Consider the following 17,347-nt stretch of genomic DNA (forward strand, 5'->3'; position numbering starts at 1 on the left):
GTCATGTTGCACTTTATGGAGTATGATAGCATCATTGTATGCTGAGGAGAATATGTTGTGAGGAGTATAGGACATGGATGTGGAGTCACATCCCTGTGTAAAATTGTCTCAAAAGTGATAGTTGCATATATAGGCACACAAGCTAAATGCTGTCGATTAGAACACTTATATGTGTAGGTAAAGTAGCTTGCAAACACAGTAATTAAAGTTACTGCCACAGCACAGGTTTGTCTTGAATACTGACAGAGTGCATGTTATACATGATGACATAATCACTGTATACTACAACAACATGTTAGGAGGAGGGTTTGACATAGCTGTTGACTCACATATCTTTCTAAAAATGCACACAAAGTTGACTACAGTGAGAATAGAACTTCTACCTATTTATAAAACACAGTACTTAATGCAAGCACATCAGCACAAGTCTGGCTTTCATAGTGTTGGACAACACTTTATAACTAATGACATCAGCAGTGTCTGATAAAAACAGGATTGTAATAGCAGTGTCCCACATGCTGGTGTAAAATGGTCTCTCGAATGTCAACCAAGTGCACAAACACACACACATACCAACTGACCGCAGTGAGAACAGAACCCCTACCTATTTATAGAGCACAGTACTTAACACAAGTACCACAGTACAAGTCTGACTTTTGTAATGTCGGACAACACTTTATAACTGATGACATCAGCAGTGTCTGGTGAGAAGAGGAAGGTAATAGCAGTAACCCATATGCTGGTGTAAAATGGTCTCTTGAATGTCAACTAAGTGAACACACCCACACACAGACAGACAGGCAGACACACACACCAGTTGACCACAGTGAGAACAGAACCTCTTCCTATTTACAGAGCACAGTACTTGACACAAGCTCCATAGCACATGCCTGGCTTTTATAATGTCAGACAACACTTTGATGACATCAGCAGTGTCTGGTGTGAAGAGGATGGTAATAGCTGTGTCCCACATGCTGGTGTAAAATGGTCTCTTGAATGTCAACCAAGCAAAGACACACACACACACACACACACACACACAGACACACACACACACACACACACACACACACACACACACACACACACACACACACACACACACACACACACACACAGACACACACACACACACACACACACACACACACACACACACACACCAGTTGAGCAGAGTGAGATTATAACCCCTACCTAAGTACATTGACTCGAAAACTCAGTATTTAACAAAAGTGCCATAGCAAAAGCCTGACTTTTACAATGCTGCTGAACAATTTATCGTGGGTGACATCATCACTGGATGTGTGATAGAAGATGTTGGGGGGCCTGAATGAAAAGGATGTGTAGTCATTTACAACTGTCAAAATATTTGTACTCCATGGGACTGCAGGATACACAGTTATACTCTTCTGACTAGATAGACAGACACACACACAAACCAGATGACCACAGTGAAATTAGAACCCCTACCTAAGTAAACTGGCTCAAGAACTCAGTATTTAATGCAAGCACCACAGCACAAGTCTGACTTTTACAATGCTGGTGGACAACTTATAGTGGATGGCATCATCACTGGATGTTTGGGAGGCCTGTATGAAATGAATGGGTAGCCATGTATGACTGTCAAGATATTAAAGTTCTGCATGTTACCAGTTTGATGATAGTAGGATACAGACTGATGTTCCTTTGACTATGCACACACACATAATGTGGTTGCTGTTCTAATCTATCTCACATGTAATTATTTAGTTCCCATGTACAAAACATGGTATGTGATGATTGCAACACCACTAAAGTATGTATTTGCTTTGTCAGATTTGTCTTTATAGATGATACCATCATCATTATATGATCTTGTTGACATATCCTTTTATGAGAGTGGTGTGCAAACTGTGGATGTAGCATTTCCTGTTGTGTTCTCAAGCTGCAGGTATGCTTTAAGACACAGCTTTACAAACTATATTCAAACAGTTGTCAGGACAGCATGTAGCAAAAATGAAACATTTTTTCTCAGTATGTTGTGTACATTACACACTTAAATTGCTACATACAGAAACACACATATTTGTGAACAATTGCTGTCTACATTAGTACAAGTATTACACAATCTGAATGAGTATTGTAAATACAAAGATGTAGATGATATGTAACAAAGCATTTTATTTACTTTAATGGGATGAAGACTATGTAGTAAATATAGTTAATACATCCTAATAAGCAATTTCCATAGCACACCACAGAGCAGCTGCTTTGCATGATCAATGGCAAAGTGTTTGCGCATGTGAGATACACATTTAAGGACTCCTACTTGAACTTATGAAGTATTTATCTATACTTGCTATGGTAGACACAGCTAAGAGATACTATGGTGTCCATATACAGTGCATATCAGAAATGCATCATAAACTGTCTAACCTTAAAAAAGTATTTATACTACTTTCCCTGTTTGCACGTAGTTAAGTGAAGAACAAACACAGGCCTCTGCTTCACTGATAAAATTATGAGAGTACTATTGGTTTGCTTTCCTCCATACAAACATGCTGAGTAGAGAAGTTTGGAAGTCAGCACTTTGGATAGTACTGAGTGTAAAAAACACACTTGTTGTTTAGCTTTTTAGCTTACCTTGTGACAGCAGGTGTAAGAGCACTGAGTTCTTATTTTGAGCCCAGATTATACACGGTTTGAATCCAGCTCTATCTAATATTTTTAAATATGTATTCATGATGTAATTAAATAATTATGTGTGCTAATTATTTGAGATGTGAGAGGGAATGTTTCCTTAGCGTAACGGGTTTAAGCAGCATTGTGCTGTGATAACTGCACCATGTCATTGAGTGTGAAGAGCCATTCACCATCACTCAGCACTGGTGCATAATGCAAAATGCCAGACAAACAAAAAGTGAAGAGCTTCATTGGGGATTTCTTATTGATAAGTGTGGTGTGTGATTCTATTTTTTGACTAGATTAAAGGTGTTAAAATGGGGTAGATTGGAAATTGGTGAAATGGGGAGCAAGCAGGGGGAAGAACAAAGGGAAATCAATATAGGGATGTGCAAGAGGGAGGTAGGAAACAACCATTCCTATCCATGTCTTCAACAGTCTAAAATAAATATGTATAGAATATTGGCTGAATAAGGACTGTCACCTCAACAAAGAGGGGTGACAACAATACAATCATGTTGTACAGCCAACTGGACTGAATCAAGTGTGCTGAGAAGACATGTGCGAAGTGGAGAGGTATGTATGGGATGATATTTTTTGGGATGGGTGCCCATTTATGATTTTTTATTACAGTAACAGAGGAATGTTGGGTAAGGGACATAGGTACTTCTGGGTCAAGAAAGTAGGATAGGTGAGGAAATGGATGCAATCAGGACAAACAAGACAAGTGACAGGGGTGTGAGGGATATAACAGTTTGGGGGACACCATGACTGGGGATAGGTAGGAGACATCAGATGCCCATACCTGTCAAACATAGGGACAGTGAGGATCTAGTCTGCACCCTCAGAACTGTCATCACTATTTCCCTCCTCAGCTTGCTGTTGTAATCCTTGGAATTTATGTTTCCCAAGCATTCAAGAGATCAACTTCTCCATCTGGAAGAGGTGTGCAACAATAGTGCTTGTCAAGACCTCCCGCACCATACCTGACATCTCCTGGTGGGTGACAAAATCGCCATCTCTGCCAATACTCCCAGAAGGTACCACTGTGCCAGCTGCAGGGGGTCATGCTACCTGATGTGGAGGGCCAAGGTAGTGCAAGGGTAGCAGAGGCAGTACTGCCAGGTTGGGTCCCAGATGTGCTGGGCGGCAGTGAACAAGCTGTTTGAGTGGGGGCAAGTTGAGCCAAGGTGGTTGGCCTACCTCCCTCTGCTGTAAAGCATTTTGTGAGTTGTCAGAAATTGATGACATCAAAATGTGACCACACATATTAAAAAAAAAGAGAGACATGGGTTGGGGTAAGAGAAAAAAAAGAGAGAATTAGTACCATCATATGTGACATACAATAATTTAATACAATATAAAGAATTTATTTCTACTTTTACATTTAAGTATATTTTTTAACAACTAAAAACTATAATTGATTGCTCCAAGGAATCCTTACAATATGCATATGTTGCATATATTCTTGATCAAATAATACAGATTTAGTTAACAGCGTGGCATGTATCCCAATTTTCTTGACCTTATTAAGTAATATTTTTAAATTATTTTACTATATATTTGTTACTTGTGGGATCTGAAACCACAAAGTCTGACTACACTATTAAAATTGACTCCTACAGTTGGCTTGTACTACAGACTGAAGCATGCATTTTTGATTTTACAGTTAAAATATGCACGCTTAATTTGCTACTAGTTTATAGAAGAGCAATACTTTAGTAAAATAATAGTTATGTTATGCTGCATACATACCCCTTGCTTCCCTAAGTCTTTCTAAACACTCAACATGGGCTTCCTTATTCACTACTATTTCCTGGTTGGCTGTAGAATGAAAAGGAGAGAACAAGAATATTATGTATACCATTCTTGCATATCTATATGCAACTTTCTATCTAATTTAAATTATCTTTATCTGTGTACTTACGCAAATGTGGGATGTCAGCAGTCCTAAACTCATCCAGCCACTGGTTGAGTGCATCCTGCTTGCACCTTTTGAGGTCATTAAAGTGTCCTGCATTGCTCTCCAGTGCATGGAATGCCAGTTGTACTGGAGACAGCATTGGCTATACTATTCCAAGCCTCAGATTTGTATAAAGACCTAGTATAATCTCCCTGCAGCAGTCTTTTGGTGTGGTGCTTTACAAGCAGTCTAATAAATATTCTGGATTACTCCACACCCCACCTTTCAGCCCTGAATTGGACACCTGTCCTACTAGCTCCAGACACATCTGCTCAGGTCAAACAACAACAGTTAAGATTGTTTTCCCACCAATTAATGTTACCACATTTAATGCTAGTGTGCAAACCTGAAGAACCATGTCGACCAAGTTTGCATGATGACAGCAACAATGCCAAACAGAGAGGAAAACAGTTTTTTTTTTAAATAGAATGGTTAATCTGACAGTTGGCATTAGTTCATGGGTTGGTTGCTGTTGTAACTGTTACTTGATTTAACTTTGCAGGCATGTACTGGAGGTATGCATTTTATGATCTGGCCCATTTGTTGTGTGGCTTTACACACTGATAAAATTAATTTGTACAATGTGGAATTCAAACCTATGCAAAATAGACAAAACATATTCTTCCACAGAGGTGGTTTTTCATCCCTGCCACAGAAGAAGTACTTGTCAGACATGCACATTAAGTATATATAAATGCACATGACAGAGTGAGGGGTTAATCATGTATATGTGCGACCTGACAAGGTCCTCGCTTATATATTCATTTGTGTATGAGTATCTTTGAAGTCTGAAGTCCTTCCAAGACCAGAAATGACAATTATATCTATAGAAACATAATTATCAGTATACCATCAGTCACACATATAATTCATATGAGCATCAGTGCTATGCATATTTATTATTTACAATTATGTTTACATTGTTTTATATTTTCTGAAATTGAGTGGACAAGCATTAATAAAATGGGGAGTGCGCTAGATTAGAACCCTGGCTTACCTGTATTGTGAGCATTAACTTATACCATTTGCCACAGGGAAGTTTGGGCTACAAGTGTATTTTTACAGTCATTACTGTACAGAGTGCTCACTGCAACTGAGACCTTGCTTGTCAGACCTGCATACAGTTATTAGTTCTACATAAACATTAAAGAGTTGAGTGTTTAACCATGTATGTGTGTGACATGAAAGTTCAGAAAATAAATGTGTAATTGTAGAACCATAATTGTACTGATACCCACAGTTATGCATGTAATATATCGCTGATATCCTGTATGTGCTCAGTGCACATGCTACAGATAGTTATTCCTATATGAAAGTATTTTTTCTACTGTTAATTTTTATATAAAGCAAAGTGGAACATCAGTAAGAAAAGTTTGGTCTTAGCTGGATTAGAACCCAGGCTTGCCTGTACTATAACCATTTACTTATAACTGCTGCCACAGGAACAAATAGGCAGCAGCTGTATACTTTCACACTAATTACTATGTATATGTGCTGACCACTGCACAATGCAGTTTCCTGTCCGCAGGTGTTCTGGACCTGCAGGTGTTGTGCAGCGCAATGCCACTTAGCAGGTTTGCGAGATGGTAAGCAAAAGATTCAGCAATGTATCTGTTTTGAAATTAACTACTGTCTGCTTCCTGTCTGCAAGTGTTCTGGACCTGCAGGTGTTGCTGACCATCATGCAGTTCTGCTTAGTGGGATTGGGCGATTGTCAACAAAAGTAACAACGTGTCCTTTTTGAAATTGAGAATATCTACTTCATATGTGGGCCATTAGACCATGTTTATGGAAAGTAAACTGCGCAAACATTACAAGCAAAGCTCACTTTGTATTATCCTTCTATGAAGTGTTCATTAGATTTCATCCATAAAAGATAAATGTGGGACTTGAACCATGATCTACAGGTAGTATACACTATGTGGTTCATCATGTTTACCAGGTGTGTTACACACACACACTTGATTCACTTGTGTAATTTACGCAATCTTCCTCACAGAAGTAGGTTACATGAAATGTATTTGACTTATCCGTTGTACTGTGTATGAACTAAGGTGCCCACCACACAAATATTAATATTTAAAAAAACATAAACAACATTACAAAATAAATTGTAGCACACATTACAGATTTTTACACAAGTCTGGATTTGAACTGTCACACTAACAAACCTACAAAACACAGTAAGGGTCTTTTATCCCTCTTTGCCACAGAAACAGCTTTGCAGCAGGAATGCAAATCATTGTGCATACAAGCAAGTCCCTTTCATCCACAGTATTAACAAGACATATAACACATGAACACTCTCAATTGTTTGTAAATGTGTTAATTACATATTTAGTCCAATGACGGATCACAAAACCATTTATGAGTATTGCTTGCAGCAATGCAGCTCTGTCTTCCCTTTCTGTTGTGTTCATTCCTCTATCTGAGCTGTAATCTCAGACATACAGTCTGTAAGGCATTTTGTGTCATTGTCATTAAAATGTATGAGAATATTAAATGACAATAATATACAAGTTTCAACAAAGGCAGAGGAGTTTGGCTATTAATGAACAGAAATTGAGAAATGTGTGCTGCTCACTTCCATTTAAAACCTTGATACAATTACTTCTACACTTTGTAAGTGTAACCTGAGTGACACACCCACTACAGGTAAGAGAGTCTGAATTGCTTTTGTGTTTTCCTTCTCACAACCAGTAATTATTCACAGTTGCATTCCACTAGCAACTAACACTGAAGGAGTGCCTGTACTATGTTTACATGTGCTACACGGAGCCAATATTTGGGATTCAGCAACTCATTAGAGTTTACACCTCATTTGCATGTTCAGCGTACCTACAGGCTTGAATCTACACTATCAAAAGGCAACTGTGTAGGTATGGAACCTGAAGGAGAAGAAAGATGTGTTTGTGTACAATACAGAAGAAGACTGCTATTCATATGGATTTATTTGCACAGAAGAGTTCTGATCTTGATAAGGTATGATTCAGTTTTTCAGTTAAATACTAGATTTGCTTGCATGTCCCTAGGGCAATGTTATATATCCATTAGTAAATGCAACTTTTATCTGTATGCACTCTTAGAAGTTTACTGATGGCATATGCATTTTGTCAGGGCATTTTACTTTATCAGATGTGCATCCTTATTAACTTTCATCACAAGTATTATCATTACAGCTGTTTATCTTACACTCTTCCATGTTATTTCAGTGAAATGTAAATGTCCTATACTGTCAATGACACAGGGGTGTTAGGCTTCTAAGATTGCCAGCAGACACCTCTAGGGGAGTGCTGGGCACAGGTAGAGGTGACTGGCAGTTGTATAAAAATGAATTTTATGTTGCAAATGTGTAAACAGGTTTTGAGAATATGTTGAAAAGCACTTTTAACAGTTGACTGATGTATTATTCCTTGCTTGCCACAAACTGTCATTTGCCTGTTGCTTTGGGGGGGGGCAAGTTCCATTGTGTGTTGCCACAATCAAAAACTTTTTTTAAAGAGGTTTGCTCTTGTTATTTCTTGTTTTGAATCACATCTTGGTTTGTGTGTGACTGTGATATGTTACAACAGCATGACCTTTTATATTTTATGTATTTATTTATTTGACATTTGTTTACCAGGGTGGTCTGACTGGGTTTACAGAACCCATTTTTAGCAGAGGCCCGGGGAGAAAAGCTCCACATACAGTACAATACAAATACAGTATAATCCAATACAATAAAGATTACATTAGAAATACTATACATAAAATAAGTTGAAAGAACAAACTGCTACAAGATGTTGTAATATATTACTACACATCTAGACAATACTATACAGTTAAAACATTACAGATGATAATAGTCACTCTCATCATACATGATGTAGATAGTGTTCACAAAAAAAGTATGTAGGTAGTACAATGTGTGACACCGACTGTTATAGTACAAGCAAAATAGAAGGCTAGTTTCAGTTACAAAAAGAGCAGCCAGAAAGTTAGTGATGCAGACATATAGCAAGAGAGAGAGTTAAGTAGAATAGAAGCAATAAAGCCTGAGCAGTAGCTTAAGGATATGGTATAGAAGCAGAGACAGAGTTAGATGAGCTTTAGGATCTTGCAGTCTGTGAGGGACTGAAATGTGACAGAAGAAAAAGACCTGAGCATTCGGCAGGCTTTATGCAGGAGCAGAGCCATGTATTTTGAGATTATTTTTTTAAAGAGACTTTGAAATGGTAGGCCAGGCATAGACCTGGTAGTGAATTCCACTGTATAGAGACAGAGTATGAATACAGAGAGTGACCGAGTTTTCTTGTGGGTTTTGAGATAGCTAAGAGATTTTTGTCTTCTGATCACAGGGATCGATTTGGTGTGTAAGGTGTGGCTAGATTGGCTAGTGCAGGGCAGGCAGTAGGCTTGAAAATAAGGTTGTGCAAGGTAGATAGCTAAATAAAGACAAGTTGGTTGGGTAGTTCAAGCCAGTTTAATTCAAGGAGTGGTTTACAGTGGTGTGTGTGATATTTAGATTTTGTGGCAAACTTTGCAACTTTGTTGTAGCACTGTTCTAATTTGCTTAGGGTAGAATTTCATAAGTTAGTTAAGATAGGGGTACCATAAAGAAGGGAGGGAAGTAAAAATGTATTTGCAAGGGTAGTTTTAGTTGCTGCAGTAAAAAAATGTTTGTTTCTATATGAGCCCCAGTTTTTGATTAATTTTCTTTATATTTTGCTGTATATGGGGGTCAAATGAAAATTTATTGTCAATGATAACACCTAGACGTTTGGTTTCCTGCACTATTTCTATGGCAGTGTTGTCAGATGCAAGGTTGTTGAAATGATCAGTGACAGGGGAGGTGTTTTTGGGATGAAAGAGTACTAGTTTTGTCTTCTTTGGATTAAGAAAGAGTTTGGCATTTCTTAGCAAAGATTCAACTGCTGTAAAGGACTGTTGAGTTTTTGAGAGTAGTTCAGGTAGTGATTGAGCAGTGCAGATTATGGTGGATTCATCAGCATACTGAATGAGGATCTCAGTGTGAGAGGCAGTGTGAAAGTAGTTTGTGAAGATGTTGAAGAGTAGGGGTTCTAGGATGGAGCCTTGGGGGACTCTAGTATGGTTGTGGAGAAAGGGTGAGAGTTTGTTGGACCATTTCAGCGCTTGTTTACAATCCTTGAGGTAGCTCTGAAACCATTTTACTGTGTTATGTGAGAAGCCTACGTTAGACAGTGTGTTCAAAAGTAAGGGGTGAGACACTGTGTCAAAGGCTTTGCAGAGATCAAGGAATACTGAGACTGTATAGCATCCAGTATCTCTGGCCTTGTTCATGGTGTCTGTAAAAGATAATAGGGCTGTAGCTGTGCTGTGGCTAGGTCAGATTTCATGTTGGGTTTTGGTTAAAAGATTGTTTTGCAATAGATATTGCATTGCCTGCTGATGGATACCTCTCTCGAGAATTTTGGATATGGGTGACAAGATGGATATAGGACGGAAATTGGCTGGATCAAAAGAGTTGCCTCCTTTGTGGATGGGGGTGATGTGAGATTGTTTCCATATAGTAGGTACTTCTGATTTGGATAAAGACCTGTTTATAAGGATACTGATTAGGTATGAGACTGAGTTAGCATCCAGTCTGAGGTAGTATGGGGGGAGATTGTCAGCTGAAGTAGAGCAGGGTTTTAGTTTTTGTAGCAATTTCTTAATGGTGTCAGTGGGTATGGGCTGAAATGAGAATGGGGTTTGTATGACATTTTGTTGAGTAGGGGGGTTAGTAATGACAGGGTTAGAAAGAGTTGATGGCCTGGGGTCGGTGTTTGAATAGGTTGAAGGAGGGTGGGGGGGACCAGCATTAGGTGTGTTTGATAGTAGGTCGGAAACTGATTTTATGAAGTACTTGTTAAAGTTTTGGGCTATTTGTGATAGAGGGGTATCAGGTGATAGGGTGTGCTCTTCATTTCTTCCAGGGTTAAGTAGAGAGGGTTCCGGCGTGTAGCCCGCAAGACAATTCCCTGCGAGCTACATCACCAAACCCAAATGGCTGCAGCGGCACTTTGCTATAGTGCAATACGGCTGAAAAGCCTAGCCGCTGCAGCTGTAATCTATGTATGGGCAGAGACAGCCGTACCGGATGTGAAACGCATTCCTTATTTACATTCAAGGAATGCATTTATTTAAGTATTTATTTATTGACAACAAAATAAATAAATAAGTAAATAAATGCATTCCTTGAATGTAAATAAGGAATGTGTTACACATCCGGTACAGCTGTCTCTGCCCGTACATAGATTACAGCTGCAGCGGCAAGGCTTTTCAGCCATATTGCACTATGGCAAAGTGCTGTTGCATTATTATTTGGCGATAGCTCAGGAATTGTCCATGGCTACACTGAACCCAAGTAGAGAAGATATGGAGTGCCAAAATTTACTGGAGTTGATTTTATGCTGGAATTGAAGCTAGGAATAATATGACTTCTTATCTCTGTTGATTAGTTTTGTCACTTTGTTATGTAATGTTTTGAAATGAACATGATTTTGTTCATATTTGTTTTGTTTCAAGGTTGACCAGGCTAGGTCCCTTTGCTTCATCAGGTGTTTACATTCCTTACAGAGCCATGGTGCTGAGTTATTTTTGATTCTTTTCATATGACTGGAAGCTAGTGTATTAAGTATGTGAAGGAAGGTGTTATTAAAGTATAGTACACCATCATTAAGGGCTAGTTGTTTAAGGGGTGTCCAGTCTATTTCCTGTAGGTGATTGCTGAATTTATGCGGACAAAAATTAATTGCGTTCCTAACTGATTTTATAGTTGTACTCTTGGTTGTTGGGAGTTTATTCTAAGGAAGTAAGCTGGCAGACCATCACTCAAGGAGCTAGGCAGTGTACCAGAAGATGGGTAATTGTCAGGGTGGGATACTAGAATCCAATCTAAGGTTGTGAAGTTTTAATACCTGAAGGTTTGAGTTTCTCCACTGGGTAATATTGAAAAAAAATAATAATATGTGTATATATAAGCAGGAGGATTATTTATGTGATAGTTATGTGTAGTATCCTTTTTTGTTTTGTGCCATCTAGGATTATGGCTCCCATGCGTCCCAGTCCCCACAAACCCCCCTTCAATGATTCTGAGAATTATGTAATTGTCCAAGCATTTAGGCAAAACATTGCCTTTCTGCTTTAGAGAGGATGTGGGGGTATATCTGGCAAATTTGGAACCAGATTGTGAATGTTGTAGATGCCATGGGGGGCACAGCAGGACTTGTGATCAGGTGCGTCATAGGGCCACTGATATGATTTCTTCCGTCTGGAAGACAGCAGCTGCAGTGTCCCAAGGACAACTGGCTACTGGGATGGGGGGCTGGTACACAGCCAGCACTGACAACAAATGAAGAGTTCCTGTCCACTGTCAGGGATCCAGAGAGTTCAAGGGAAAGTGCACAACAGCATGTGATTGATGCTGGTGCTGCTATTTCAGGGAGGACAATTATGTCCCAGGAGGAGCTTCCAGGTAAGCTTACATATGTCAATTTTTAACAGTTTCTTGTATAGTAAAATATTGAAAGTAATAGTTCAGTTATTTTAATTATTTTTGGAGGGGTGGGGAACCTATTGATACATTGATACAGTTAACAACACATTCTGGCTCATTGCACATGGGCTTTGGGTGGACATGTCAGCAAAGTATTAAAAGTATTGCTAATGGACATATAAAGGCAATAAATTGGTCCCCCTGTTATTGAAATTGTGATGATGGTGTCCTTACCTTTTGCTTACCTTCTTCCAGGAACATCCTCCCCAGCAAGTGTGGAGTTATCTGCACATGGTAAGCCAAACATTTTCATTTGAGCACTGATGAGCATTTGATAGAAATATGCATTTATCTGTATGTGTGAGGTGTGTGTGTGTGTGTATTGCTGTACTGTATGTGATAGTGGCACCAGTGTTAGTTTGTTAGCATATATTAAATTGTAGTGTAGGTATTAATTTCTTTCCTGTGTTTGTTGCTTATTATCACAGGTGATCCTGACAGTTAAAGTGTATGACTTTTACCACCTGATACCAAAGTATCAACAGACTTTGATGACCATGGTGGCCAAACAGAGGCACAGTTGGGGGGGGGGGTGCAGAGGTTGAATCTGACACTGAGGTTGACATTCAACCATTCCCTGTATTTCCGTCACATACAGCCAATAGGCCTACACATACCTACTGCAGTGAGCCCACAGATACTGGACAGGTGGATGGTGAGACACTTGATCAGGGTAGTGTGGTTACTGCAGCTTCATTACCTGTTTACTCTGGCAATAGCCAAAGTGTGGGTGAGGTGCCACACAACAGGGTTGTTAGGGGGGCTTGGAGCAGGCCTGCAGTTCACCCTCCACCTGATCCTGGTTCCATGCCACTTGATGTATGTTTAGGGGCATCATGGAGGCTCAGGCACGTTCCAGTAGGGCCTCCGAGGAGATGCTTAGGGTTTTACATGTGGCACAGGCTGACATGCATGACTGCCTCTACTGTGTTGCTGATTCAATGGATCTGATGAATGACATGTTGGAATGGGAACTGACTGTGATGGATTGTCTGCTGGGAGGGGACGGCATCCACTTGAATGTAGGTTAGCCACATCATCTGATGTTAGCCAATGTGGCCGTGGGCGATCATGTTCATGTAGTGGCACTACTTCCACTAAACCATCAGTGGTTGAGGTGTCCACACCCAGATGTGGTAGACCATGGAGTTGTAGTCCTGGGCATACTTGTGAGGAGAGCTCATCCAGCAGACATCAGTTATGTTCAGGTAACAGCACTGCATCTGACCGTGGGCATGAATGTGTCAGTGCAACTGTTGGCAGAGTCAGTTCTCGCAGTTGGGGACAATGACAATGAACTGTCACCTATACCGTGCATGACTCACACCAGTCTGACATACCAGGATGAAGAGCTAGCACCCAGCTTGACTGTTTTTTTTTTTTTTGCAGACACTCACAAATGTTTTACCTTGAATGCCCATACAGACACACACATAACAGTTATGTGGGTCTGTAGTGAGGCTTGCTCATTCTGTCTCAGTGGCCACTTGATACTTTATCCAAACATCTGCCTGTCTGTCTTTCTTACTCACACTCACTCACTACCTTTTTTGTCAGCCTAGGCATCCTGCACCCCCCCCCCCCAATAACCTGTGTGAATGATGATAACTGTGCCACATCCTTGATTTTCTCTCTTTTTGATTCAGGGATACAGAAGTCTTTTGTCTGATGCCCAGGGTGCACAGCTGTCTGAGTGTTTAGTATATCTGTGTTTGTGATGCTCTTTTGAAAATTGTATTGGTTCCTTACAGGTTTTGGTAATGTGTACATCCCGCTCAACCTCTTAGACCAACAAAGCTGGACCAAGTCATAAATAAAAGTGGGACAAAGACCCCAAAAATAGGGACAGTTTTGAAATATTTTGTTTGTACAAACTTAGAAAGTTGATAGAAAAACAGATTTTGCATTACCATGATTTTTCTGAGGGATATGAAGTATGAAACTGAAATCTCTGTCGTTATTTTTTATCTTCAATCTTTAACGATTTGCCAGTACAAAACTATGATGTCCAACTGTGGACATTCTGTGAAAATCTGTACATTTGAGAGGTATGAATGTGTGAATCTTATAGAGGATACACGTATTGACATACGTCAGTGCTGTAACATATTGATGTCACTGCTAGAAAAATCACCCACCTCGTACTTTACTTACATTAGCAATTAACAGTATGCAAGGATATGCCATTCATTTGTGTTCTTAGACATTTATTTTTCTATTCCAGGTTCAACACTTACCTTAGAAGTCTGGCAGTTGCAAGAGTTTTAATTTAGGGGTGACTCTGTCTGATGCTATCATTACACAGCCATTACATAGGTAACTAAAGTTTGTGAGCATTGCCTGGTATCAATGTTACTGTATGTATGTGTGTAGGATGAAGGTTTTAGCCCCTTAGGTGGTGAGCACGTGTACTATCCATTGCCTCTTGGCCAGTGCGAGAGCATATTGTGTATGCCTACATCTGTATACACCCACAGCAGCTGGTGGTTCCCCCCACTGACTCCTCACATGTGTGTCACTGTGGTGACTTTACCAGTGGTGGTGAGATGTGTGTCCTTTCACCTTGGTGTTCCTGCTGAAGCTGTTTTCTCAGAATACTGTGAAAATTTCAGCACATGTACAGGGCTTGTACTGCAGGGCTCCCCCAGATATATCTAGGCAGCCCAAACACTATATTATATTATATATATATATGTATTATATTTTTTGTTTGAGCATATGCCTCATTATATTGTTCTTCAGTTGGTGTGTTTGCATTTCTGATGGGCATCATCAGGCATGGTTCAAGTGCATAACCTGCATCCCCCAGTAAATGACCCTGTGGGATATCCTCCCGAGAAAACATCTGATACAATTTGGATTTGTGCCAGATATACAAGCTGTGGTAACTGCCTGGGTTGCCAACACACACACTCAGGATGATTCCCTTAGCATTACACACGACCTGGCAGTTAATGGAGTGGAAGCCCTTTCTGTTTATGTACACCCTTCCCTGTTCCCTGGGTGGTGCTTTGATTTTGACGAGTCTACAGTCTATGGCAAAATACTTCAGGGTGGTGTGCCACAGAGTAGAACTCCTGCAAAGCGGAGGCACTGTCCTCAGGTGCATGGAGAAAATATATGTAGTTATTGGCATGTTGTATCATAGCATTCAGGAATTGATGTAGGATCCCTGGATGCTGATGCCTGTGACACCCCTAGTATGTCCCCTGTTGGTCTCTGGAAAGTTCCTGTATCTAATATTTTAAGTACTACACATACCTTATTTTCCCCCAGTATTGGTCCCCCTTGGTTTGCACTTGCTGTCATTTGAGGATGGCAGAGGTTGGAGAGTTTTTGTAGTGTGTCTATCCACCCTGTAGCGCTCTACAATTTCCACCTCATGCAGACCACGAAAAATTAAACGGAGTCTAAACATCCTTCTTCTTGGCTGTGGCCTATTAGCAGCAGCAGCACAGAGTTGCACCTGTTGCACAATTACATGAATAGGATGAACAGCATCCCCTAACATTCTTTCTGTGTAGACTAGTTTCCTTGGCTATATTCCAGCAGGTTTTGGAATTTGCATTCAAAACCTGCACTTAGTCTACACAATTGCTTTATTGCTTGTTGAGCAGCTCCTCCATCTTGGATCAGTTGATTAGTATAAAATTCATCTGCTTATATATATTGTAATTAGCAAGCCATGATGTTTATAATGTATAGAGCTGCTTACTGAGTACAAAATTATGTGCTATTGTGTGCGCATCACATTTTAGCAGACCATGTAGGTTTTATTGAATCTGCACCACAATTACCTTATTTGGATACATTAATCTAACATTAAAAAAAACAGAAATATAGGGCCAGATTCCAAAAGGGTTGCTCTCAGTGTAAGTCTGTCCTGATTCCAAAAGATGTGCTCTTTTTTTTTAATTTCTCCAAGTCTTTTGGGTTTCTAATACCATGATGGGAATGGACCCCATTCCTAAGTCAAAGTGCGATTAAAGTTCATGAAATTAGTATTGTTTCAGTCTCTGATGTCAGCCAAAGTGCTCTTAGCAGCACCTGCAATGTGCCCAGTAATAACTCCTTCTGCAGTTCATATGGAGTTACATGTATTGGTAACATATCTAAATACATTTGTAAATTCTTTTTTATAAGACCCGTTGCTTCTACTACTATTGGAACTGTCTGGGTATCTTTCTTCCACATTGCTCTCGTTTCTGCCTGCAGATCCTTATATTTTATGACTTTGTGTCTCTCTGTAAGCAAGACACTGTAGTCACTGGGAGTGGCAATTTCAATGATCAGTGCTACTTTTGTCTTCTTTTCTTGGGCCACTATATCTGGTTTTCTAACATCTATCTTTTGAACTGTTGGTAATGGATGATCCCATGTGATGTAGACTTCTTCATTTTCTATGATGCTTTGTGGCTCATGTTTACAGTGTTTTTCAGCCACTTCAGTACCATAATGTTTGCACAATCCCTAGTGCAACAGTCTCGCCACAGTATTATGCCTTTCAGTACCCAGTCCTTCTGCCATTAGTATGTTGCAACCAGCAATGAGGTGTGCAACTGTTTCCAATTCAGTTTTACAAAACCTACATTTGTCTGTTTCCCCCACATGTTCAATGGACTTTATAAACCGTGCATGCAGCCCATTATCTTGGGATGCCAATATTAACCTTTCATCTCTTGGTTTGAATTCTCCTCTCCTTAACCATTCTTGCATTCATTCCTGATCAACATGAGGTTCTTCCAGAAGTTTTCCATACTTGCAACTATATTTATGCTTTTTCCACATTTCTTGCATTCTCATCTGAACCTTTACTTTATATTCTTTCTTTTGTTTTTTGGCACATTAATTGCTGCCTGATTTTTATCTACTTCTGTTTTTTTTTCCATTCCTGCTTGACGCTTCTGCTAGATTAAGCAGAGGTCATCTTAGATTTATTCTCTTCATGTTTCAAAACTTTCACTATGTTTGGGTCTTGTGAGGTCAACAGATATGTGTGGAGTCTCACGATTGTGGATCTATACATATAATCAATTTTAAGGAGGCCCACCCTTCTTCGGAACGGGGAATATCTAATCTTGGTATGTACTGATTTTTATAAATCATTTGGTGAGCATAAAGCATCCTTCTTGTTTTCCTATGTAATCTAGCCAACATGTTTTGAG

This window comes from Protopterus annectens, chromosome 2.part2 (assembly GCF_019279795.1).
Source record: "Protopterus annectens isolate FY-2018-M chromosome 2.part2, PAN1.0, whole genome shotgun sequence".
In the NCBI taxonomy this organism is placed as follows: Eukaryota; Metazoa; Chordata; order Ceratodontiformes; family Protopteridae; genus Protopterus; species Protopterus annectens.